The sequence below is a fragment of the Macaca fascicularis genome, chromosome 15 (assembly GCF_037993035.2).
Source record: "Macaca fascicularis isolate 582-1 chromosome 15, T2T-MFA8v1.1".
In the NCBI taxonomy this organism is placed as follows: domain Eukaryota; kingdom Metazoa; phylum Chordata; class Mammalia; order Primates; family Cercopithecidae; genus Macaca; species Macaca fascicularis.
In genome coordinates this window covers 21,090,419-21,114,151 of record NC_088389.1, presented here as the reverse complement: position 1 = coordinate 21,114,151, position 23,733 = coordinate 21,090,419, and the positions used below count along the sequence as shown (strand labels likewise).

The 23,733-nt window shown below is 38.9% G+C and overlaps 1 protein-coding gene across 19 annotated transcripts in view; it reads left to right on the top strand.

The window, feature by feature from the left end:
- Window positions 1-23,733, top strand: part of RABGAP1 (RAB GTPase activating protein 1) — a 175,632-nt gene that overhangs the window by 30,199 nt on the left and 121,700 nt on the right. The window lies entirely within an intron of this gene.

Below are 23,733 nucleotides of genomic sequence, written 5' to 3'. Positions count from 1 at the left end.
TGGAATAGATGCAAAGAGATTCACAAAAAGGAATATCTTGGTAAAAATGCTAAAAACCAAAGACAAGGAAAAAATCTTTAGAGCAGCAAGAGATAAGGGACTCATCAACTTACAAGGGAACTTTCCCATAAGATTTGTAGCTGACTTCTCAGCAAAAAAATGGAGGCAAGAAGCCAGTGGGACAACATATTCAAAGCACTTAAACCAAAAAACTGTTAACCAACAATTCTATGTCCAGCCAAGCTATTATTCAAAACTGAAAGTTCTTTGAAGTAAAGTGTTCTGAGGTAAAAACTCAGAGAATTTGCTGCTGGCAGACCCACCTTATAAGAAACACTAAAGGAAGTTCTTCAGGCTGAAAGCAAGTTACTCCAAATGATGCTTTTAATCCACATGAAAAATCAAAGAGCACCAGTAAAAATAATTATGTAGTAATGACACTATAAATGCATATTTTCTCCTTCTCTTTTGTGTTGTGTATATATCATGCATATCTATATAGGCACTTAACAGCTATAAATTTCCCTAAGAACTGTTGAAGCTGTATCCTATAAATTTCTCTAAGAACTGTTGAAGCTGTATCCCAGTAAAATCTGCATTTTACTGCAGTACTATATACTATGTATATAATATATTGTTGGGCCTATGAGATGTGGAAATGTAATATAGTTGCCAATAATAGGAAAAAGGAGATAAGATAGGGACAGATCTGTGTTTCGGCTAGGAAATAACTCCATATAGTAACTCATTCATAAGAATAAATGAAGAAAACCAAAAATAATAAACAAGAAGGTTAATATAAGAAAACTGTAAATATACATTGGTTTTTCTCTCAACTTCTTTTAAGGTATACATAAAATTATATAAAGTAATAATTGTGACAGATTATTGTTGGACCTCTAACAGTTATTTGTAGATATAGTGTATATAGCAATACCACAAAAGGCAGGGGGAAGGGATTAGAGCTATGTGTGAATAATGTTTCTATTTCTCAGTGGAATTGAGTGAGTATAAATCAGATGCTCATTCTGATAAGATATACATTGTTTCAAGTCCAACAGAGCTTAAAGATTAAAAAAAAAAGGGGGGGTGGTAGTCCCAGCACTTTGGGAGAGTGAGGTGGGTGGATTGCTTGAGCCCAGGAGTTTAAGACCAACCTGGGCCACATGGTGAAACCCCATCTCTACAAAAACAAGCAAACAAAAAAACCCCCACAAATTAGCCAGGCATTGTGGTGTGTGCCTGTAGTCAGAAGGGGATTTGGGAGGCTGAGGTGGGAGAATTGCCTGAGCCCAGGAGGTTGAGGCTCTGGTGACCCATGATCACACCACTGCATTCTAGCCCAAGTGACAGAGTGAGACCCTCTCTAAAAAAATAATAATAAATAAAAATAGTACATTGTAAGTTCCCAGAGGAACTACCAACGATACAAGTGAAAACATACATGGAAAAAAATCATTAAAGAAATGTAAATGCTACATTAGAAAACATTTACTAAGTCCAAGAGAAAGCAATAATAGAGGCACAAGAAAGACAATACACACTAAAAAATTATGAAGTTGGCAGTCCTGAATCCAGCTGTATCAATAATAAATGTGAATAAATTAAGCAATGTAATCAAAAGGGCAGATACTGTTAGATTGGATAAAAATATAGGATCCAATTGTATGCTGTCTACAAGATATACTTTAGGTTTAGAGATACAAATATATTTAAAAGGATGGAAAAATATAATGCAAACTGCAATTGTAAGAAAGCTGGATTGGCTGTTCTGATTTTAGACAAAATAGACTTTAAAACAAAAAACTTTACTAGAGATAATATATGAGTAATGACATTTTGTAATGAGAAGGATCAGTCCATCACAAACATCTAACAATTACATATCTAATAACCAAGCACCAAAATGCATGAAGCAAAAACTGACAGAAATGAAGAGAAAATGGACAATTCAAGAATAATTGTTAGCCAGGCGTGGTGGCTCATGTCTGTAATCCCAGCAATTCAGGAGGCTGAGGTGGGTGGACGCTTGAGCTCAGGAGTTCAAGACCAGCCCGGGCAACATAGCAAGACCCTGTCTCATTTAAAAAAAAAATTGCTGAAGATTATAATACACTGCTTTCAATACTGAAGGGGACAACTAGGCCAACCAATAAGGCGGTAGAAGCCTTGGATGATACTGTTGACCAAGTAGAGCTAACAGATCTCTATAGAACACTCACCCCAACAATAGCAGAACATTCATTCTATTCTTTTCAAGTGTACCCAAAGTATTAATCCAGCCATAAGGGCAGGAGACTATAAATCAATAACAGAAGTAAAACTGAAAATTCACTAATGTGGGGAAAGTAAACAACATACTTCTAAATAAGTCAGAAAAAATCAAAAAGGAAATTAGAAAATACTGAAATGAATGAAAATGCAGAAACAATATACTAAGACTTATGGGATACAGCTTAAACAGTTCTTAGGGAAATTTATAGCTGTTACAGTTCTCAGGGAAATTTATAGCTGTTAAGTGCCTATATTAAGAAAGAAGAAAGACCTAAACTTAATATCCTAACCTTCCACCTTAAGACCCTGGTAGAAAGGTACACTAAACCTAAAACAATCAGAAGGAAAGAAAATAAAAGAACAGAAATTAATTAAACAGAATAGAAAAGCAATAGAGAAAAATCAGTGGAACCAGAAATTGATTCTTTGAAAATACCAACAAAATTGACAAAGCTTTAATTAGATTAACCACACAAAAAAGGACAATTTACTGGAATCATAAATGAAAGGGGATAGTACTGCTGATAATACATAGAATTATGAAGGAATACTAGAGTTGTGTGCCCATAAATAAGATAATTTAGATGAAATGTACAAATTTCTAGAGTGACACTAACAAAACTGATAAAATAGTCCGAACAGATCTATAACAAAGAGATTGAATTGGTAATCAAAAAAGTACCCCAAAGAAAACCCTGGATTCAGGTGTCTGTACTGTTGAATTCTACCAGATACTTAAATAAGAATTAATATCTATTCTGCACAAACTCTTCTCTGCAATAGAAAAGTAGGGAATACTTCCCAACTTACTGTATGAGAACACCATTAGCCTGATACCAAAATCAGACAAAGACATCAAAGGGAAACTGCACACCAATGTCTTTAATGCATATGGGCACAAAAATCCTTGAAATACTAGCAAAGTGAATTTAACTGGTATATAAATATAAAAAGGATTACATACCACGATCAAGTGGGAGTTATTCCAGGAATGTAAGGTTAGTTTAACATCTGAAAATTATTAATGTAATATACCGTATCTATAGAATAAAAAGCAAAACCCACACGATCATCTCAGTAGATGCAGAAAAAGCATTTGACAAAAATCTAACACCTTTTCATGAAAAAAAGAGATGAGAAAACTCAAACTAGAAATACAATGGAACATTTCAACCTGATAAAGGACATTTTCAAAAAGCTCACAGGTAAAATCATACTTGATGGTGAAAGAGTGACTCTTCCCCCGCTACGTTTAAGAATAAAGCAAGGTTCCATCCTGGCTAACACGGTGAAACCCCGTCTCTACTACAAAATACAAAAAACTAGCCGGGCGAGGTGGCGGGCGCCTGTAGTCCCAGCTACTCGGGAGGCTGAGGCAGGAGAATGGCGTAAAAACCCGGGAGGCGGAGCTTGCAGTGAGCTGCGATCCGGCCACTGCACTCCAGCCTGGGCGGCAGAGCGAGACTCCGTCTCAACAAAAAAAAAAAAAAAAAAAAAAAAAAAGAATAAAGCAAGGACGTCTGCACTCACCACCAATCTTCAACATTGTGCTAGGGCCACGTGCAGTGGCTCATGCCTGTAATCCCAGCACTTTGAGAGGCTGAGATGGATCACTTGAGCCCACAAGTTTGAGAACAGCCTGGGCAACATACAGAGACTCCATCTCTACAAGAAAAAAATTTTTTTAATTAGCTGAATGTGGTGGCATGCTCTTGTAGTCCCAGTTATTTGGGGGCTGAGGTGGGAGGATCGCTTGAGCCAGAGAGGTCAAGGCTGCAGTGCGTTGTGATCATACCCACTGCACTCCTACTTGGGCAACAGAGGGAGACCCTGTCTCTACTTAGAAAAAAAGATATTATCAAGAAAAGTGAAAAACAACAACAACAACAAAAATGCAATGAAAGAATTTGTAAATGATAATAGTTCTAGGAAGTATAAAGAACTAAACCATCAACTGCTGAATGGGTTAACAAAATGTGGTATACAATCGAATATTATTAAGCCATAAAATACTGATAGATGCTACAATGTAGATGAACCTTAAGAACATTATGCTGAATGACACGTCATCACAAAAGACTACAAATTACATAATTTCATTAATAGGAAATATTCAGAATAGGCAAATCTTTAGAGACAGAAAATTAGTGGTTGCTTAGGCGTGGTTGCTTAGGGCTGGTTGCGCGAGTCTGGGGGGAATAGAAAGGTGATAACTTAAGGGTATATTGTGCTGCTTTTTACAATTTTTTTATTAGAAAAAAATTTTTTTTGAGACAGTCTCTTTTGCCCAGGCTGGAGTGCAGTGGTGTGATCTCAACTTACTTCAACCTCCACCTCCTGGGTTCAAGTGATTCTCTTGCCTCAGCCTCCTGAGTAACCAGGATTACAGGCACGCACCACCATGCCTGGCTACTTTTTGTATTTTTAGTAAAGATGGGGTTTCACCATGTTGGCCACGCTAGTCTCGAACTCCTGACCTCTGGTGATCCGCCTGCCTTGCCTTCCCAAAGTGCTGGGATTACAGGCATGAGCCACCGCACCTGGCCTGTGCCACTTTTTTGAGGTAATGAAAATGTTTTTAAATTGACTTTGGTAGTTGCATATATCTGCGAATATACTTAAACCATTGAACATACTTTTTAAATGAATGAATTATATGGTTTATGAATTATATCTCTAAATCTTTTCTAAAAAAGCTTCCTGGACAATTAGTAGGAAAGGGGCAAGAGTGGTAGCAAGGAGAGCAGGGGTAAATGTGCTCTGATTCAGAATATGTTTTGGTATTAATGTAGGTAAATTAGATGTAGGGTATGAGGTAAAGAGAAGTAGATGATTCCTAGATTTTGGCCTGGGCTGTTTAGTCCAATCCTGAGCTAAACAGTAATGGCATTACCTTAGTAATGCCGTTTACTGAGATGGGAAAGAGAAAGGTAAGTCAAGAATTGGGTCAGGAGAATATATTACATTTGAGTTGACTTTTAGCTGTCTCTTTGGAGATGTCAGTTTGATAGTTGGTTTGTTTGATAGTTGGATGTATGAGACTAATACTAAGGAGAGGTTGGTTGTAGCTGCCATCATAGTATTTATTTGCTATTTAAAGCTATGAAATTATGGTTGGGTGCAGTGGCTCACTCCTGTAATCCCAGCACTATGGGAGGCTGAGACAGGCAGATCACTTGAGGTCAGGAGTTTGTAATAGGCCTGGCCAACATGGTGAAACCCTATTTCTACTAAAAATACAAAATTAGCCAGGCGTGGTGGTGCAGCTTGTAATCCTAGCTACTTGGGAGGCTGAGGCAGGAGAATTGGTTGAACCGGGAGGCAGAGGTTGCAGTGAGCCTAGATTGTGCCATTGCCTTCCAGCCTGGGTTACAAGAGTGACACTCCGTCTCGAAAAAATAAAAAAATCTATAGAATTAGATAAGACCACTCACAATGTGAGTGTAGATATTGAAGAGACAAGTGATAACAGTTGGTTCTTGGGGTACTCCAATATTCAGAGATTGAGATGAATCTCTGAATTCGTCACCAATGCACCCAACCATAATTTCATAGCTTTAAATAGCAAGTAAATACTATTGATAGCAGCTACAACTAACCTCTCCTTAGTATTAGTCTCATACATCCAACTATCAAACAAACCAACTATCAAACTGACATCTCCAAAGAGACAGCTAAAAGTCAACTCAAATATAATATATTCTCCTGACCCAATTCTTGACTTACCTTTCTCTTTCCCATTACTGTTTAGCTCAGGATTAGACTAAACAGCCCAGGCCAAAATCTAGGAATCATCTACTTCTCTTTACCTCATACCCTACATCTAATTTACCCACATTAATACCAAAACATTTTCTGAATCAGAGCACATTTACCCCTGCTCTCCTTGCTACCACTCTTGCCCCTTTCCTGCCAATTGTCCAGATAACAGTTGGTTCTTGGGGTACTCCAATATTCAGAGATTGAGATGAAGAGAAATCAGCAGAAACAACTGAGAAGAAATAACTCATAAGATATAAGAAAACGCAGGTGTATTACTTCATTTTCACACTGCTGATAAAGACATACCTGAGACTGTGAAGAAAAAGAGCTTTAATGAACTTACAGTTTCACACGTCTGAGGCGGCCTCACAATCATGGCAGAAGGCAAGGAGGAGCAAGTCATGTCTTACCTGGATGGCAGCAGGCAAGAGAAGAGAGAGCTTGTGCAGGAAAACTCCCATTTTAAAAATCATCAGATCTCGTGAGACTCACTGTCATGAGAACACGAAAGACCTGCCTTCATGATTCAGTTACCTCCCTCCAGGTTCCTCCCACAATACATGGGAATTGGGGGAGTTACAATTCAAAATGAGATTTGGGTGAGGGGCACAGCCAAACTGTATCACTAGGAGAGCAGAATTCCTTGAAAGACAGGTGGCAAAGGTGTTTCAGGAATGTCTGATTTGATCAGGTATGTCTGATTTGGCTAAAAGATTGATTTAGATAATAAGTGGAAAATAACAAGATGCAGGCCTTGGGGACCCTCAAGAATAATGAGTTTTTTGGAGAGAGTGGACTGTAGTAAGGTTAGTGTGGGTTCATTAGTAAATAAGAGATGAGAGAGAAGGGGAAATAAATATAGACAACTTTTTCAAGGACTTTTGCTATAAAATGAGGGCAGAAAAATTGAGTGGTAGCTGCAGGGGTTATGGATTTTATTGAATGATTGTAGGATATTTATATATTGGCAGGAATTATTTAGTAAAAAGGGTATGTTACTAGTATGAAGGAGAGCAGAATCTTTGATTAGGAAAAAGAGTTTCTTGTGTGTAAGTAGAATAGTTAGCCTAGGAACAGTTTCTAGAAATTAAGACAGCAGTAAATATGCAAGTAAATCCATCTTGTCTCCTTTTGGATTTCCTCCATTTGAAAATTTTCTTGTAAGTTTTCAAAGTAGTTTGACTTACTCTTCCTGTTTCTACTTTGATTAATCATTTATGTTACATGGGGGGGAACCCTCAGGTATCTTCCAGAGAACTTCTTTTTTTGCTCTCTTATGTCTTTTTTTTTCCTTAAAAAAATTTTTTTTTTTTTTTGAGACAGAGTTTCACTCTTATTGCCCAGGCTGGAGTGCAGTGGCATGATCTCCGCCTCCCGGGTTCAAGTGATTCTCCTACCTCAGCCTCCTGAATAGCTGGGATTACAAGTGCACACCAGCACGCTTGACTAATTTTTTGTATTTTTAGAGAGACGGGATTTTACCATGTGGCTAGGCTGATCTTGAACTCCTGACCTCAGGTGATCTACCCGCCTTGGCCTCCCAAAGTGCTGGGATTACAGGTGGGAGCCACCATGCCCTGCCTTTTTTCTTAATTTTTAATTTTTGTGGGTACATAGTAGGTGTATTAATTATGCATTAATGTGTGTATATGCATTACAGGAGACATTTTCATACAGATGTGCAATGAGTAATAATTACATCAGGGTAAATGGGGTATCCATCACATTAAGCATTTATTCTTTGTGTTACAAACAATTCAATTCTACCTTTTTTTTTTTTTTTTTTTTTTTTTTTTGAGGTGGAGTCTCACTGTGTTGCCCAGGTTGCAGTGCAGTGGTGTGATCTCAGCTCACTACAACGTCCACTTACTGGTTTCAAACGATTCTCATACCTCAGCCTCCTGAGTAGCTGGGACTGTAGGTGTGCACCACTATGCCTGGCTAATTCTCACAATTGTAGTAGACATGGGGTTTTGCCATGTTGGTCAGGCTGGTACTGAATTCCTGGCCTCAAGTGATCTGCCTGCCTTGGCCTCTCAAAGCACTAGGATTACAGGCATGAGAAACTGCATGCAGCACAATTATACTCTTTTAGTTATTTTTAAATGTACAATTAAATCATTTTTTACCAGCACAGTTATACTCTTTTATTTTTTATTTTATTTTATTATCATTATTATTTTTGAGGCAGAGTCTTGCTCTGTCGCCCAGGCTGGAGTAAAGTGGCAGGATCTTGGCTTACCACAATCTCTGCCTCCCAGGTTCAAGCGATTCTCCTGTCTCAGCCTCCTGAGTAGCCGGGATTACAGGTGCATGCCACCACTTCCAGCCAATTTTTGTATTTTTAGTAGAGATGGGGTTTTGCCATGTTGGCCAGGCTGGTCTTGAACTCCTGACCTCAGATGATCCGCCTGCGTTGGTCTCCCAAAGTGCTAGGATTACAGGTGTGAGCCACCACCCCCGGCTAGTTATTTTTAAATGCACAATTTTTTTTTTTTTTTTTTTTTTTTTTTTTGAGATGGAGTCTCGCTCTGTCACCCAGGCTGGAGTGCAGTGGCCGGATCTCAGCTCACTGCAAGCTCCGCCTCCTGGGTTTACGCCATTCTCCTGCCTCAGCCTCCCGAGTAGCTGGGACTATAGGCGCCCGCCACCTCACCCGGCTAGTTTTTTGTTTGTATTTTTAGTAGAGACGGGGTTTCACCGTGTTAGCCAGGATGGTCTCGATCTCCTGACCTCATGATCCGCCCGTCTCGGCCTCCCAAAGTGCTGGGATTACAGGCTTGAGCCACCGCGCCCGGCCTAAATGTACAATTAAACCATTTTTACTGTAGTCATCCTATTGTGCTGGCAAATACTAGGTCATATTTATTCTTTCTAACTATCATTTGTCTCGTTTACCAGAAAGAAATACCTGTATAGTCATGTACTGCATGACAACATTTTAGTCAACAACCAACTACATGTATGAAGGTGGTCCCAAAAGATAATAATACCATATTTTTATTGTACCTTTTCTGTGTTTAGATATGTTTAATACACACATACGTACCATTGTGTTATAATTGCCTATAGTATTCAGTATAGGAACATGCTATACAGGTTTGTAGCCTAGGAGTAACAGGCTATACCATACAGCCTAGGTGTATAGTTGGCTATGCTTCCTAGGTTTATGTAAGTACAGTCTATGATGTTCATACAACAGAACTGCGCAACAGTGCATTTCTTAGAATGTATCCCTGTTGTTAAGCAATGCATGATTGTGTTTTGTAGATGAGGAAATTGAGGAACATGTTCTCCAAATTTAAAATATTTCCTTTGTGTGTTTTAATTTCATTACATCTGTATGTTATGAAGGGTTATTATATATAGAACTGGAATTGAGGAATAATTAAAATTGTTAAATCTATAAGATCTGTCATCAGAGGAAGGTATAATAGTGTTACTGGAGATACCTTGCGCAGTGGTACTCTCCTTTTTGAAACCTTGTATCGTTTCTCAGCCTCCAGTAGAATAACTAACAAAATGACTTAAAAAAAAAAGATTTATAGAACATCTTATCTACCTTCCTAACAATTTTTTTTTTTTTTTTTTGCCATTTCAATGTGGTATAATATGGAATTTAAAACATTTTATTTTGTTTTATTTTGTAGAGGCAAGGTCTTCATATGTTGCCCAGACTAGTCTCAAACTCCTGGCCTCAAGTGATCCTTCCACCTTGGCCTCCTAAAGTGTTGGGATTATTGTTGTGAGCCACCATGCCTGGCCAACATGACATTTAATAAATTCCAAGGCTCTCGAGTTTTGTTTGTTTGTTGAGATAGGAGTTTTGCTCTGTTGCCCAGGCTGGAGTGGAGTGGCACAATCTCTGTTCACTACAACCTGCGCCTCCTGGGTTCAGATGACTTGTGCCTTAGTCTCCTGAGTAGGTGGGGTTACAGTCATGTGCCAGTGTGCCACCATGCCCGGCTAATTTTTTTTTTTTTTCTTATTAGAGATGGGGTTTCACCACGTTGGCCAGGCTGGTCTTGAATTCCTGTCCTCAAGTGGTCCACCTGCCTCAGCCTCCCATTGTGCTAGGATTACATGTGTGAGCCACTGTGCCAGGCCCTGGAATTTTTCTTTTGTTTCTGTTTTAGTGCTAACGTTTATGCTTGGGACATAAACATCAAAGTGGAACCATGAGGTGGGTGTGATTGTGTGTACCTGTAGTCCCAGCTACTTAGGAGGCTAATGTAGGAGGATTGCTCAAAGCCAGAGGAGTGCAAGGCTGCAGTGCTCTAAAAGCATGCCTGTGAATAGCCACTGCAGTTCAGCCTGGGCAACATAGTGATACCCTGTCTCAAAAAAGAAATTTTTGTTTTAAGCTTTTAGATTCAGGGGGTACATGTAGAGGTTTGTTACAAATGTATATTACATGATTCTGAGGTTTGGGGTACAATTAAACCCAGGTAGTAAGCACAGTACCCAATATAGTTTTTTCAACCCTTGTCCCCCTGTCTCCTTCCCTTCCTACCCTCTGTTGCAGTTCTCAGTGTTCATTGTTCCCATCTTTATGTCCATGTATACCCAGTGGAAAACACATTTTACAAGTCTGTCACTATTCCACCCCAAAACTCCAAAAGTCCCAGTTGAGTGTCTTGTTGAAAGGTCATTTGACAGCTGGTAATCTACCACAGGATAAGAATTCCCATTTATGATAATCTACACAGCCTAAGAAATTTCCAATATAAAATAATTACGAAAGCTGGCTGAAATGTAACACCTTTTTAATTGCCTAGCTGTATTTACAAGAAAGTAATGACAGTCTTCAAGGAACAAAAACAAAGAGGGAACTGAAAGCTTTAACTATACATATGGGCTGACATTTGATCTGCACTGAGGAATTTGCTATTCTTTATAACCAAAGTGCTTGGATTTTGATAACTACGTTGGGCAAGAGGTAAGTCCTTGGGTTTAGAGAGAGAGGTGTTGGAACTGAGATCTCCTCATAAAGTGTACTCAGAGGCTACATCCTAACTTGAAAGGATAAGGGTAGAAATTCTACCTGTAGTCACAGGAAGTACATAAGGAAATAAGGAAACTTACGTTTCTTAGCTTGGACATTAATTTGGAGGAGGGTCTTGCTGGAAATTTGTTCCCACAGGCTTGCCTTCATGTATGTTTGAATTTACGCTACTTTATGTTCCTTGATTGGTAATACTCCAGGCACCTTACAGAAGCAATTGCAGAACTACTCTGGAAGAACATGCTTGCCACTCAGGCTATGTGGTATTCCCCCAGATAACCCTCTTAAAGCAGAGCACACAATCCAGAATTTACAAATATATATAAAGAGTAACTTATTATGAGCAAGTTAGCAAACCCCAGCAAAATTGAATTCCACTAGAACTTGGGCATTAGAATTATTAGGTATAACCTTAAGGGAAATTTGATTAAAATAATTAAAGACTTAAAATTAGAAAACATTTAAAAAGAACAAAATACCAAAGAAATTTAAAAATTAAGCCAACTGAAACTAGAATTCTACAATTAAATTTAGAGCCAATGAAATTAAAAGTGCAGTGGATGTGTTAAACAGCAAACTACACATGGCTGAAGAGAGAATCAAATACCTGGAAAATGGATCTGAAGAAATTATCCAGAAGATAGCATTGAAAGATAAGATATGAAAGACCACTTAAGAGACATAAAAATTAAGATGAGAAGGACCAACCATCTTAAGTGTTCTATAACAAGAGAGTGGGGAAGATGGAAGAAAATACTTGAAGAGATAATAGTTGAATATTTTCCGGAAGTGATAAAAAATATAAATCATTGGCATCAAAGAACACAGTAAGTCCCAAGTGGAATGATAGTGGAACTGGAGAACATCATAGCCAGAGAGAAAATAATAAAAGGCTGAATGAGAACAGAGATGAACTGGACTTGGTGCCTGTATTTAAGTTGCTTATAGCTTGGGGTAGATGACAATTATTAAACATCTTGTTACATTTGTTTCTGTTAGTCTTTCCTTTGTAACAAATTACCTCTGCCCTATTGTAGTGGCACATGTCTGTAATCCCAGCACTTTGGGAGGCTGAGGCTGGAGGATCACTGGAGCCCAGGAGTTCAAGACTAGCCTGGGCAACAACAGTGAGACCCTGTCTCTTTTTAAAAAAAAAATAAAAATAGTAAGAAGAACCCCCAATTTGCCTCAATACTCAGTGGATTAAAACAGTTGATTTCTGTTGATTTTGTGATTGACTGGTTAGTTTTTGCCGATCTTGCATTCATACAACTTCATTCATCTGGTGGGTCGGGTGGGGACTGGGCTTAAGTAGGATGGCTGGGTCTCCCTCCATGTAGTCTCTCATGTTAGGCTTCTTCACAGCATGGTAGTCTTAGGACAGGAGTAGCAGCTGTAAGGCCCTTAGGGCTGAGGCTTAGAAATTATACCACGTGGATTCTGTTGTTCAAAACAAGTCACAAGTCCAGTTCTTATTCAAGGTTTTGGGTAAATAGGCTATATCTCTTGATTGGAGGTGCTGTAGAGATTCTCTGGCCATATTTAATTTTCAACATCAGTATAGTTAGATGAATGCTGTGGTATAGACAACCAAAGGGTGATACAGAACAGAGGATGGAAACCTAACTCAGCTTGAGGGAGGGGTCAAGGAAGGCTTCTTGGAGTTGGTAATGCTTTAGGTAAGCCTTTTAAAGAAAAGTGTTACGTGATGGTGTGGTTATAGAAAACATAGAGGTATGGCCGGGCATGATGGCTCACACCTGTAATCCCAGCACTTGGGGAGGCCGAAGTGGGAGGATTGCTTGAGCTCAGGAGTTGGAGACCAGCCTAGGCAATATAGTGAGACCCCATCTGTTAAATATATAGAGATACATTTCCTTTTTTTTTTTTAACCTAGTCATCCATAAACAGGTATTTTTCCTAATAAAATGTTTTGACAGCTCATGTCAAAATGTGAGAACTCTCCATAAAAGCAGAACATGTATTTTCTCCATCTGCCTGACGATATGTTCCTCTCAGTTGAGAATCTTAGCTCTTACCCAGAGATACTCTATAAATACTGGTTGGGAATGCTTTGATGAAGTAGTGTTTCTTACGCAGAAAGATCAGTTAATTTTTTAAAGTCTTTAATCCTCGTAGAGCTTTGTTCTTGAAAAATATAATTGATATTATTTAGATGGAAGAAAATTGCCAAACTTTATTAGGATAGCAGATAACAAAAGTCACTCTATCTCAGTAATGCCGAAACTGATCTTCTGATTTGGCTTCTGATACTGCTTTTTTAGAACCTGATAATCTGCTAGGCATGGTGGTTCATGCCTGTAATTCCAGCACTTTGGGAGGCTGAGGTGGGCAGATCACCTGAGATCAGGAGTTTCAGACAAGCCTGGCCAGCATGGCAAAAAAAAAAAAAAATACAAAACGTGTATTTTAATCTCTACTAAAAATACAAAAATTAGCCGGGTGTGGTGGCACGTACCTGTAATCCCAGCTACTTGGGAGGCTGAGGCAGGAGAATTGCTTGAATCTGGGAGGCAGAGGTTGCGGTGATCTGAGATCATGCCACTGCACTCCAGTCTGGGCGACAAGAGTGAAACTTCATCTCAAAAAAAAAAGAAAAAGAACCTGCTAATCTTGTCTTCTGTAATGCTTGATCTTTTATTCAGTTACTGAACATGAACTCAGTATAATTAAGAGGGTTAGAGTGGTGGTGGTCGTGGAGACACATCAGTAAATATGTCGTCATGATACAATTCATCATGTACTAGAATCTAGGTATGAGCGAACTGTGTGAGAACATAATTGTTGCCTAAAGAAGAAAAGAAAGATTATGTGTAGTAGGTGATAGTTGAGAAAATATTAAGAATGTCCTGTACAGAGAAGTGAGTCTGTAATGTGGTAACATGCAGAAGCTTGAAAGAACATGGAGTCAAGACTACTGCATGTAGTAGAATTGATTGTATTTGCTTTTCTTTTCCTCCCAAGATACAAATGGCCTTGTCTTTTTTTTTTTTTTTTTTTTTTTTAGTTATAATAATGTCTGCTTGATATAGAAAACCAGACAGTAAGAGAAGTAACTAAAACCCAGCCATGGCCAGATGCTGTGGGTCATGCCTGTAATCCCCACACACTTTGGGAGGTGGAGGCAGGAGGATTGCCTGAGCCCAAGAGTTCTAGACCAGCCTATGTAATATGATGGAACCCTGTTTCTATTTTAAAAATAAAACATTAAAATAAATAAAAATAAATAAAACCCATCCATAATCCCACTACTTAGTGAAACAGTCGTAAATATTTTGGGCCTGTCTTCAGTTGACTTTTCAGGATAAATTCACAAGCTGCTGTTCTTTCCCTTCCTCTTTTTCAAAGTATTACTAGAAATTCCTAATGGTAACTTTATGTTGTTTGGTTCTTTCTTCATACAGTAAGATAAAGAGACTGATAATCAGAACAGCCACGGTTTGTAAAGTAAATCATAAATTTACTGGTTTAACAAGGATCACAGAATGAGTGTGTGAGCAGGTTTGAGATGAGTAACTAAATCTTCAAATATCCAAATTGGACTTTTGGTTATTTTGTGTCATGTATTCTGACACAGCTAAGGTTATTTAGTGTTATAAGTAACATACGTACTTCTTAATTGCTCATCTTTTACACTGAAGCTCAGCAATATTACTCAGTTTGAACCATTTTCATTTGTGTTTTTGCTGCAGTAGGATTAAAATAGTGGAAACTGTAGATCATCAGGAATTTGTCTTTAATTTTCTGATCATCTAGGGACTTCTCAAGCACAAACTGTCCCTTCCTAAGCATGTTTTCTTGAGGGCCTAAATATCCCTCAGAAAAGGATCCCAAACTGCCTGAAGTAGCTTTGTGTAACTGGCAAATCAAGTGGGGCCAAGTTGGTATTGTTGCAGTGAAAGGAAATAAGGACTATAAAATTAGAAGTAGAAAATTGAGACCAGGAAATGACTCTGGATTTTGCCTTTGGAACATTTTGTCCTTTGGTTTCATAAATGCAGTTTTGCGCTCAAGGAAACAGACTTGTAGCCAATTCTACCATATAAGTTATTGCCTTTATTTGATATATTTAGAAAGGACAAATGTTATTCCAATATGCTGCTTTTGTACATGAATAGTAGATGTGTTCTTTGAGTTCTTTGGGTCACGAAAAGTAGAACTACTTGCTTTCTAAGTTTATTGTTTGTTTTCAAACCTCAACTCTAATAGGGGAATCAGAGTTTCTTTAGAAAGAGCTGAGCGTGGATACCAACACTTATTGGATGCTAACTATTTGGCAGGTACTGTGGTGTGAGAGTTAAATGACATAGTTCTGTAAAAACCACTCGATACAGTGCCTGAAATATACATAAGTGCCCAATAATGTTATCAAACCCTAATAACAGTCCGGTGAGATAGATATTAACATCCTCATTTTAGAGATGAGATAGACAGTTGGGGCTCCCAGACATTAATCCTCAGTTACAGAGTTAATGTCAGAGCAATGTCCCAAAGCCAGATCTGTCTTACTTGGGAGCCCAAGTATGGCTCCTAAGTTCAGTTGCATAGGCTTTGCACAGTACAGTTCTCATGAGAGACATTCACATGATTCATGCTGTGAATGGGGGGCCTCTTGGAGTTGTGCCACAAAACAACTCTGAGCCCAGTTTTTTTTTTTAGTACCACCTTGCTATGTAAACAGAATTACGAAGAAACGATTCATCATGCAGTCTTCATCCCTGCACACGTTTATGTCTTATGTTTACAGTAGCTGCTAAATGCTCAATTGGCCTCTTTATGTTTATTGTTTTCCTTCACAATTCAGGACTTTCCTAAAGAACTGTTCCTTCCTTTTAATGTAGAGTACATGGAAATAAACACAAATCTAAATGTAATTCTTAGTTGTACTATTCCTAAATATTTGTTTTGCTTTTTTTGTCTTCGTATTTGTGCTAAATTACATTAGAAGTCTTTGTTGGACTTCAAAATATATTGTTTGTGTTTTGCACTGGGCTCTTTGGTCTTGCCTGGTATTCTTATTGCAAATGTTACACCTTAATGATACTTGCTCAGAATAATGAAAAAAGATGGTATTTGTTTTTGTTTTTGTATTTTAGTAGATAAAGCTAAAGTCATTCAAATTTCCTTTCTATAATTAAACCAAAATTTGTGGAATATTCAGTATTCAAGTAGGATAAAATCATACTGCTTTGGCTTCCATTCTTTGCATTTCTAACATTCAGTTCAGTAAATGTGTATTTCAGGTGTATTCTGTCCCAGTCACTATCTGAAGCTTTGGGGATGTAAAGATAATTTAACAAACAGTCTCTGCCCAGTCTGGTTCAAGGGACTTTCTAAACAAATATTTTCTAAAACAAGTAGCAATGCTAGAATAAACATGTATGCTAATATTATGGTAGTCCTGAGAAGGGAGTGATTAAATCCTGTCTAGAAGGGTTAAGATCTCCCAGAGGAGGTAACAGAATTTAAGGTTGGTCTTAAAGAATACAAAGGAGGAGAGGATGGCTTTCCAGGAAAGGAAACCATGCAAAGTGTGGGTGCTTGAAAGTTTATGATGTGTCCTGAGAAAGTTGAGTAGTTTGCTGTGACTAAGTGACTGGAAAGGTAGATTGAGCAGAGTTGTGAAAAGACTCATAGGATATACTTACGAATTTGGCTTTATCTTGTGGGCATTGAGGAACCATGGAAGGATTTAAAAACAAGGCAGTGCTTGATCACAACTAAGATTGGCAATTATGAGTTGAATGGTGGCCATATATGAAAGAGGAGAGAGAGAAGGAAGGCAGGCAAACTACTAACTTTGTGGTAGGCTTAGGAGAGGTTGTACTAAGGTATTAGCTATGCAGAGAAGATAGAAGAAGGGAAAAATGGACAGACAAGGGTCAGTAGGATTTGTGAGTTACATGGGAATGAGAGAAATCAAGGATGATTGTAATTCTTAATTTGGCCATGGAGTGAATGGTAATACAACTCATTGATTAAAAAAGGATGCAGGAGGGCTGAGTGTGGTGGCTCCTGCTTATAATCCCAACAGGGAGGCCAAGGTGGGCAGATACTTGAGGCCAGGAGTTTGAGACCAGCCTGGCCAACATGGTGAAACCCCATCTCTACCAAAAATACAAAAATTGGCTGGTTGTGATGGCACATGCCTGTAATCTCAGCTACTCAGGAGGCTTAGACATGAGAATTGCTTGAACCTGGGAGGCAGAGGTTGTAGTGAGCAGAGATTGCACCACTGCACTCCAACCTGGGTGACAGAATGAGATTCTGTCCCCCCCCCCAAAAAAAAAAAAAAGGTGCAGGAAGAGGATCAGTGGCTTAAGTTTTGGACAGAATAAGTTTGATATATCCGACTGAAGGTATCTATCCAGTAGACAGTTGAGGAAGGGATTTTAGGTATAGATTTGGGATTGTTTGTATGGTGTTGGGAGTAGATACCGTACAGTGGCACAGAAGAGTCTAATAACATGAAGTTAATGCCAAAGACAGAATCCTGGATGAGCACCTTTAGGAGGGTAGGTAGAAAAAAGGAACAGTTGTCTTCTCAAATTGCATCTTTTGTGGAAATCATACTTTTTCTGTTTTGTTTTAGGTCAGATTTTTTAGATACAATTTATACCAATAAAATGCAACCCTCTTAGTTGTACAGTCCTGAGTTTTAACAAATGTAAAGTCTCATGTAACGACCAGCATAGTCAAGATGGAGAATACTTTTATTACTCCCAAAAGTCCCTCTGTGCTTCTATATAGTCATACCTTTATTCCCCTTCCCTGGTAACCAGTGATCTGATTTCTGTCCCTATAGTTTTGCCTTTTCCAGAATGCCAGGTAAGTGGAGTCATACAGTATGTAGTCCTTTTGTGTCTGGCTTCTTTTACATAGAATAATGCTTTTGAGATTTGTCCATGTTATTGTGTGTATTAGTAGTTTATTCCTTTTTATTGCTTAGTAGTATTCCATTTTATAGATCTATAAGAATCTTTTTATTAATCCACTCACCAGTGAATAAACATTTGGGTTGTATTCAGTTTTTGGCTTTATGAATAATGCATTAACATCTGCAGCCAGGCATTGGTGGCGTGTTCCTGTAATCTCAGCAACTTGGGAGGCTGAGATGGGAAGATAGCTTGAGCCCAGAAGTTTGATGCTGCAGTGAGTTATGATTGTGCCACTCTCCTGCAGCTTGGTCAGTAGAGAAAAACCCTGTCTCTCAAAAAATAATTTGCAAACATTTTTGTGTAGACATATGTTTTTATTTTTCTTGAGTAAATAATACCTAAGAGTGAGTCATATGGTAAGTGTAATGTTTAACCTTATAAAACCTTATAAAAAAATGGATAATGTGACTAGACCATTTTGCATTCCCAACAGCAATGTACGAGAGTTTCTAGTTGCTCCTTGTTCTTGCCAGCCCCTCTGTTGTCAGAATTGTTTTGAATTTTAGTCATTCATTTTATTTTATGTTACATTATTTTATTTTAAACAGGGTCTCACTCTGTTGCCCAGGCTAGATATCAGTGGCGTAGTCTCACTGCAGCCTCAACCTCCTGCGTTCAAGTGATCCTCCCACCTCAGCCTCCTGAGTAGCTGGGACCAATGTGTGTGCCAATGCCTCTGGCTAATTTTTAAAATTTTTGTAGAGTCAGGGTCTCACCATGTTGCCCAGGCTAGTTTCAAACTCCTAGAGACAGACAGTCCACCTGCCTCAGCCTCCTAAAGTGCTGGGATCATAGGCATGAACCACCGCGCCCAGACTGTAGTCATTCTTTTAGGGGTTTAGAGGCATCCTATTATAATTTTTATTTCCCTGATGGCTAGTGATGTTGAGTTTATTTTTATGTGCTAATTTGCCATCTGTGTATCTTTGGTGAAATGTGCTTTTTTTTTTGAGACGGAGTCTCGCTCTGTCGCCCAGGCTGGAGTGCAGTGGCCGGATCTCAGCTCACTGCAAGCTCCGCCTCCCAGGTTTACGCAATATTCTCCTGCCTCAGCCTCCCGAGTAGCTGGGACTACAGGCGCCTGCCACCTCACCCGGCTAGTTTTTTGTGTTTTTTAGTAGCGATGGGGTTTCACCGTGTTAGCCAGGATGGTCTCGATCTCCTGACCTCGTGATCCACCCGTCTCAGCCTCCCAAAGTGCTGGAATTACAATGCACTTTTTAATTGGGTAGTTTGTTTTCTTCTTAAGAGTTCTCTGTGTATTCTAGATAGAAGTCCTTCATCAGATATATGACCTGCAAATATTTTCTCTGGCTTATCTTTTCATTCTCTTAAGAGTTTCTTTTGAGCAGAACTTTCTAATTTTAATGAAGTTCATGTTCTCAAGTTTTTCTTTTATGATTCGTACGTTTTGTGTCCTAAGAAATCTCTATGTCACAAAGATTTCTCCTGTGTTTTATTCTGTGTGCTTTATAGTTTTATGGCACACTTAGGTTTGTAATCCTTTTTGAGTTAATTTTTTGTATATGATGTGAACTCTTGAGATTCATGTACTTGCATATAGATGTCAGATTAATTGTTCCAGCTTCATTTGTTTTGTCACTTTCTCCATTTAATAACCTTGACAATTTGTTGAAAATCAGTTGGCCATATATGCACATCTATTTCTGGACTCTGTTCTGTTCTGTGCCATTGATCTATATATTTGCCTTTTCACTAATACCACAGTGTCTTCATTACTTTACCTGAAACTACATTTATTTTAGAGATGATTGTGGTATCTGTTAGGAATGCTATTGGCAGCAAGGAAGAGAGCCCTACTAAGAGTGGGTTTATTTTTCTGCTGTAAGAAGTCTGGACATAGGCAGTTGCTAGTTGGTTTAACTTGTTCATCCATACCAGGGTTCAACAGACTATAGCCTGCTGGCCCAATCTGGCCTGCCACCTGTTTTTGTAAATAAAGTGTAATTGGAACATAGCCACATTAGTTTGTTTACACATTGTTTATGGCTGCTTTCATGCTACAAAGTCAGAGTTGAGTAGCTGCAAGAGAGACTACATATAAAGCCTGCAAAGCCTAAAATATTTATTATCTGGCCCTTTAAAGAAAATGTTTCTTAACTTCTGATCTATACCATTAAGGACCCAATTTCTTTTATCCGCTCATTGATTTTTGGCTCACTGACTCTTTTTTAAGATAGGGGGTCTCCTTATGTTGCCCAGACTGGCCTCAAGTGATCCTTCCCCACAGCCTCCTGAGTAGCTGGGACTGCAGGCACAGGCCACTGTGCTTGACTTGGTTTACTGACATTTTGTTCTGTGTCACCTCATTCATAGTACATCCCCCATGGTTCTATATGCATGTTCCAAGGCAAGAAGAAGAGAGAAAGGGGGTAACACCAGTCATGCTCATTTATTTTATTGAGAAAATCAACAGTCTTCCAGAAGCTTCCCAGCCAATTTCTGTTTACATCTGAAAGGCTAAAATTGTGTTATATGGTAAGCCATAGCCGTAAGGGAGGCTGGAAACTAAATAGGCAACTTTTCTAGCCTCTCTAGTGGAGATGGGCATGTGCCAAAAGTAATAGTCATTCGCAGTTAGTCCTTTTATCATAATGAACCATTCATATTAGAAAATAAATGTAGCCGTAAGGGAGGCTGGAAACTAAATAGGCAACTTTCCTAGCCTCTCTAGTGGAGATAAGCATGTGCCAAAAGTAACAGTCATTCGCAGTTAGTTCTTTTATCATAATGAATCATTCATAGTAGAAAATAAATGAACTGTGTAAGTTCCTAGCCCAGTGGTTCTCAAACTTTGTTACATGTGAACGTCTCATGGGGTGCAGAATATAGATTCTTGGGGCCCATGCACAGAGGTTTTTCTTGGATGAAGTCAAGGGATTTGCATTTTCAAAAAGTACCATATGTATTTTGATGCATATGTGGACCGTCTGGTAAATAACTATGTTGGCATCGTACTTTGGGATTTTGATTTGAGGCAGTGTTTCTCAGTGATTCTGTGTATCAGAATCATCTGTGGAGGTTTTTTGTTTGTTTGTTTGTTTGAGATAGAGTCTCACTCTGTCACCCAGACTGGGGTGCAGTGGTGCAATCTTGGCTCACTGCAACCTCCGCTCCCCCAGGTTCAACGATTCTCCTCTTTAACTCTAAGCCTCCTGAGTAGTTGGGACTACAGGTGCATGCCACAATGCCTGGCTGACTTTTGTATTTTTTAGTAGAGACAGGGTTGTGCCATGTTGGCCAGACTGGTCTAGAACTCTTGGCCTCAAGTAATCTGCCTGCCTCGGCCTCTCCAAGTGCTGGGATTATAGGTTTGAGCCACTGCACCCAGCAAAAAAACCAACTTTTTAAAGCAGAACTTCTGAAAAAAGATTAATATGTATTAATGTTGACTGTGTGACAGATACCATACTATATATTACATGCTTTTGTTCATTTCATATTCCCTAGTAATACTGATAATTTTTTTGGATAGTGATGGTCAAAAATCATTAAGATTGTTTCTCAGAGTGCAGTTCCTAGACTAGCAGCATCACTGTGATCTGGAAATTTTTTAGAAATTCAAATTATTGAGTACCACCCCAGACTTACTTAATTGGAAACTCAGGTAGGGCCCAACAGTCTGTTTCAACAAGCTCTCCTGGTGATTCTGATGCATGTCAAAGTTTCAGAACCTTGAAAGGCACTGCTGAATGTTTCCCAGCTTGGTTTAGACAAAATTAGTTGACTGTCTTAAAAATAAAAAATAGCTTAATTGATTAAAGTATATTGGCCGGGCATAGTGGCTCACGACTGTAATCCCAGCACTTTGGGAGGCCAAGGTGGGTGGATCACTTGAGGTCAGGAGTTCAAGACCAGCCTGGCCAACATGACGAAACCCCGTCTCTACTAAAAATACAAAAACTAGCTGGGTGTATTGGCACGCGCCTGTAATCCCAGCTACTTGGGATGTTGAGGCAGAAGAATCGGCTGAACCTGGGAGGCAGAGGTTGCACTAAGCTGAGTATGTGTCACTGCACTCCAGCCTGGGCAACACACAGAGCGAGACTGTGCCTCAAAAAAAAAAAAAAAAAAGTATGTGTACTATACTGTCACAGGTAGTAATTTGGAATTGCATTGAAGGTTCACAAACCATCTAACATGATAATTGTTGAGTATTGTATTTGATAAGATTATTCAAGGCATTTGTTAGGTTACTATCTTTAAACCACTCTTAAAACTATTTTGTGTGTGTACATTACTTTTTCCTAGTTTTTAAGGAAGAGTTAAGGACATTGAAGACAGTTCTTATGTTTATAAAATTTATAAAGTAGGGAAGAATGCAAGATAAACATGTATAAACACAAGGCAAATATATAAACGTGTTTTATTTTAGGGTTAGCTACATTTCTGTGATTGGTAAATATGTTACAACGTAGGCAGCCTATCCCAACAGAAAACTTGGGTTTATTCATAAGCCAAAGAGCAAAACAGTACTTCATAGCACGTATTATGTCTTTCTTCAATTACAGTTGCATTCCCAATTGTAGTTACTAATTGCTTCAACAGGGAATCTAATATCTTCTCTCATCTGCTTTTGGGAAGCTATATAACTCTACTCCTATATTTCTCCCTACCCTTAGAAAAGTTAGTTTAGGTTCACTTGGGCTGTCTTTTGCTTACTGGAGGTGATACAGTATTTCTTCTCCAGTTTTGAAAAGAGGCTAATTGGATCTAAGCTTTAGTTTGATTTTTAGGTGCTTTAAGAACTTTTTAAGCTGGTCATGGTGGCACTGCCTGTAGTCACAGTTACTTGGGAGGCTGATGTGGGAGGATCACTTGAGCCCAGGAGTTCAAGTCCACCCTGGGCAACATAGTGATATGGTGTCTTTTTTAAAAAAAAGTTTTTGCGACAGAGTTTTGCTTTGTCACCCAGACTGGAATGCGGTGGCGTGATCTGAGGTCACTGCAGCCTCAACTCCACGGGCTCCAGCGATCCTCCCACCTCAGCCTCCCAATAGCTGGGACCACAGGCACATGCTACCACGCATGGCTAATTTTTGTATTTTTGGTAGAGATGGGGTTTCACCATGTTGCCCAGGCTGGTCTCGAACTCCTGAGGTCAAGCAGTCTGCCCACCTCGGCCTCTCAAAGTGCTGGGATTATAGGTGTGAGCCACTGTGCCCATCAAAGAAAAAAACAGAAAAAAACCCCAACTTTTTAAAGCAGAACTTCTGAGAAAAGAAATTCAGTTGCACTTGTGTATGTGTAGAATCTGATTTAACAAAGGGTTAAAATTACTCAGCCCACTTGTACTTCCATTAGCAATAACTCCAAACATGAAATGAAATTCGCAGAAACAGAAATTGTCATTGAAGCCAAGAAAGAGGTCTTTATTTCTAAGGCAAAAGTACTTGAAGTGTTGGAATTTCCTTGGGAGAATGTCAGCAAAAAAGACTTGTCTTTTTCTCAATTATAATTTGCAGCACAAGAGACTTGAAGTTTATGGAATTATGAAAGCCCGAATCAATAAAAATACTTGAATTGGATTTCTTGGTAGCCCAGAGATACCTACCTCTGTTATTGGAATTTTGCTTCCTAGCCTCTGTGTTAATTTTGCTAGGGTAGGCCTCATTCTCTTAGCCCTGACGAATTTAACTTTTTGTTAGATTTTAGTCTTCAGAAAGCCTCCTAAATCAGGGCTCCCTCTCTTTTCCCATGACTTCATTTTTC